Source organism: Papaver somniferum, chromosome 4 (genome assembly GCF_003573695.1).
Source record: "Papaver somniferum cultivar HN1 chromosome 4, ASM357369v1, whole genome shotgun sequence".
Taxonomy (NCBI): Eukaryota; Viridiplantae; Streptophyta; class Magnoliopsida; order Ranunculales; family Papaveraceae; genus Papaver; species Papaver somniferum.
Window position 1 is genome coordinate 137,339,959 of NC_039361.1, and position 3,758 is coordinate 137,343,716.

At 36.5% G+C, this 3,758-nt stretch overlaps 1 long non-coding RNA gene across 1 annotated transcript; it reads right to left on the minus strand.

The window, feature by feature from the left end:
- Positions 1-683: 683 nt before the first annotated feature.
- Positions 684-3,115, minus strand: LOC113362783. The gene is made up of 2 exons (XR_003365830.1): positions 1,707-3,115; positions 684-1,016 (listed from the first exon to the last, which is right to left on the minus strand). It is a non-coding gene; the product is annotated as an uncharacterized LOC113362783 (long non-coding RNA).
- Between the last annotated feature and the right edge of the window lie 643 nt (positions 3,116-3,758).

Sequence of the window (3,758 nt, forward strand, 5' to 3'; positions counted from 1 at the left end):
TGCGATTTTGGGTCGTAGAAACTCTTAGTTGTGGGTGAGATCAGCTAAGGGAATAAAGTGCGTAGTATCCTGCTGGTATCAGAGGCGTAGGGGTGCAACTGTACCTTGGATCAGTGGGAGACTGATTGGGGTTCAACTAAAGTCCAGTCCGAAGTTAGCTTGGAGTAGGCTAGTGTCTGTAGTGGCTTAATACAGTGTGTATTCAATCTGGACTAGGTCCCGAGGTTTCGCTGCATTTGCGGTTTCCTCGTTAACAAAACTTCTGGTGTCTGTGTTATTTCTTTTCCGCATTATATTTGTTTATATAATAGAAATAATACAGGTTGTGCGTTAGATCAATCAATTGGATAGTCCGACCTAACGGTTGTTGATTGATATTGATTGATCCTTGGATATTGGATATTGGTCTTTGGTACCATCCAAGTTTATCTCTCTTTAATCGAGACTCGCAGTTTGCTTGAGTAAGATTAAATCGAGACATTGAGATATAAACTTTTTGATATATCTTTTTATTGATTGAGTCTAACCGTCTAGTTGATTCTCATAAAAAGTATATTGGAGTTTGTCCATACATATTTCTAAACGAAATATTGGGTGGTGTTGTTAGACCCCCGCTTTTTCACCTACATAGCTATATTGATGCCGTTGTTCCACACCTAATAAGCATAAAAGCTGAATTCATGTAGATATAAATGAAGGAGCATATCCTATATACCACACGTGGAAATTATCATTTCCCATAACAATTCATAATGACGACAAACATTACAAGTCCTTTCCAATTCATGGAAAGATTCAAAAAATCAACAGAACAATCATAATACAAACTAAACAATGTATGCAATGCACAAACAGACAATGCATGAGTTTGTGAAACATAAACCTTTGTAAAAGAAACTACAATGGTTTCAAAAGAGTTAAAAGTATTCCCACCTCTTTTGATGACAAACCACGCCCACCTCGAGATCCTCGATCCAGTGGTTCATCCTTTGATTCGATCGTTGTTAATAGACTAACTGTTAATCATACAAGCACTATAAGAATTTACCCCAAAGGCTCACATAAGAAGTTATACAAGTCTAACTAATGGTTTTAAGCCCATTTATGACTTTACACCTTTTCATTCTCTATCTTTAGCATAGAGAAGGTTTACTAACTCAATTAGGTTGGTTCTATAGTCCAATATCTAAGTCTTATGAATATCTACAACTTTGTAGAAGAAGTCAAAGGCTAAATCGGACCCCAAGAGGTCCAAACATCAAACTAGGATAATAAGTCCTAAGCCCAAGATTCACTAGACAGGCCCATTACATAAGGCCTGACCTAACAGGGTCAATCTAACGGTCATTGACAGTCAAATGGGCCAACTAACAGTCCACGCACAGTCAAGGTCAAGTCCAGGGTAATCAAATCGGTCAAGGTCCACTGAGTCAACTCAGGTAATAAATCGGGATCACTAAGTCAACACAGAATTGACTTAGTCAGATTGACCAAGTCAGCTAGAACAAACCGAGCCAGACTGAGTAAGCTCAGTCAGACATGCTAAGGTTCAAGCATGAGACATAACACATGACAAAGGTTCTTCACACAGCTGCAACTCTAATCTCAGTTCAATATCAATCTATTCATTCATTCCAATTTACAACTCAAAATTGATCTAATCCTATTCAATTCAAATATATAAACAAACTTCAAACTAGGCTTACCTGCAATAGCAGCTTTTCCAAGCTTTCACAGCAAACCCAACAACAATCAACACAACTATATTGTATACCAACTAACTTCTGAGCTTCATCAGCATTACCAGTTCAACAATAAACCACCAACCTCTTCCCTGCAGTCCACAACACCACAACAACAACATCATCACCATAACAACAGCTAACATCAATCTTCTCACTAAATTATTACCAAATTAACATCACCGAAACATGAATCCATCATCTGAACTTCAGTTCTATTCATTGTACAGAACATCATCTGTTGTAATTCAGCTCAACATCACAAGCACTAGTTCATCCATCAATTCAATTCACCAATAAATCAACTCACGGCATCTGCATTTGCAATTACACAGACCTACCACCATCTCCAAACTGTATCTGCGATTCTGTAACTCAATCAACTACTCAATTTCCCAATCCAGATGCACATAAATTGATCTCAAGTAACACTGCGTTTCAATTAGCCATTCTAAAACAATCATCACTATAATCTGTAGCATTCATACTCCAATCTTTCTGCAATTTCAGTTGAGACTAAACACAGAACCAATCTTCAACATACTTCAACTATAATCTTTAGCTTCAATTCATACTTAACAACATCCATAAAATCATTAACTGAAATTCATAGATTTACTAAGTTGTTGAGAAAACAATTACCTGAAGAAGATTCCACTCAAGCAATTTAATTTAGGTTCTTCTTCTTCTTTAACTGGATTCAGAAACTCATCTCATACTCAATAACCCATCAACTCAATCCACTAACGCCCAATAGTTCTTTCCATCTTGATTTCAAACCTCAATAATCCAAATCCCTAATCAACGGTTCATCACAGCCAACACAACTCAGCTTCAATCAACTTCATCTTGAACTTCAGATCACTGCTCAAACCCTAACTACCAAATTCAAGCTATTCTTTAACCTCAACTCTAATTCAGATTAAACCCACCTCCAATTAACCTTCTAAACCCTCAATTTCATCTTCCAGTTCTTCATCTGTATTTCCCTCAAAACCTAAGTTCACTGATTTCTCAAATTGAGAACATCTTTGAAATCAAATCCTCTAAACTGACCTCACCAACCTCATCTTCTGGTTATAATCTTCAAACCCATCTTTAATTTCATCTTAATCCTCACAAATCTAACTTCTAAACAATTATCTGAGCAACCCTAACTTGTTCAACAGCAAATCAACACAACACGCATGTCCTCATCAACATCAGTAACATCTCCTACTTAATCTACTCCTTATCAACCGATTCTCTCACCAACACTCTCAAATTATCAGCAGGAAGAACGCAGAAGAAGAAAGAAGAAGAAAAGACCGAGAAAGAAGAAAAAAATAAGAGAAAAAAGAAATGAATGCATCTTCTCGATTCGGTCTAGAGATAAGGCCGACAAGGATGTTTATGGAACCTCGCTGAATGTTAAGGGAGGCCCCAGTCAGTGTAATGACATAAAGACTAAGACTATTTTGCCCTTTTCACTAATCCGATGATTACTTCTTCATTTGGTATCCGACTGTCACATTCTAGTAGTCCATTCTGCATAACTTTTTGAGACCTATCCAATGGTATTAGTTTTGTATCTGGGTCGTTGTTATATTAATTCCTATTAATTAACCTTCGTGTTAAACTAATCGAATTATTATCGGCTGATACGTCTCTTGACTAGTCTAATAGCGTTGATGAGCTTGAGGGTCCTTATATTTTCCCCACCTTATTCATTTTCGTCCTCGAAAATCAACCATTCTTTTGGTCTTCAAAAACTCTCCACCTTATAGAATAATCCCATCTCTTGTCTAAGTGCAAACAACATGAAACATAAAACAAACCTACATGGTTTACTACAACTAAAATTTGTGGCTCTAGGTTCAACAAACTAGTTCCTATTTCAAAAATAAAATAAAATATAATGGATCTAATTACGAGAGAAAATACTCTATAATAAAGTTTCTAAGTAAAATTTGGGATCTATCAGTCCACTAATAGAAGCAAGTTCTCCTTTTACGAATGGTAATCCATGCATGTAGT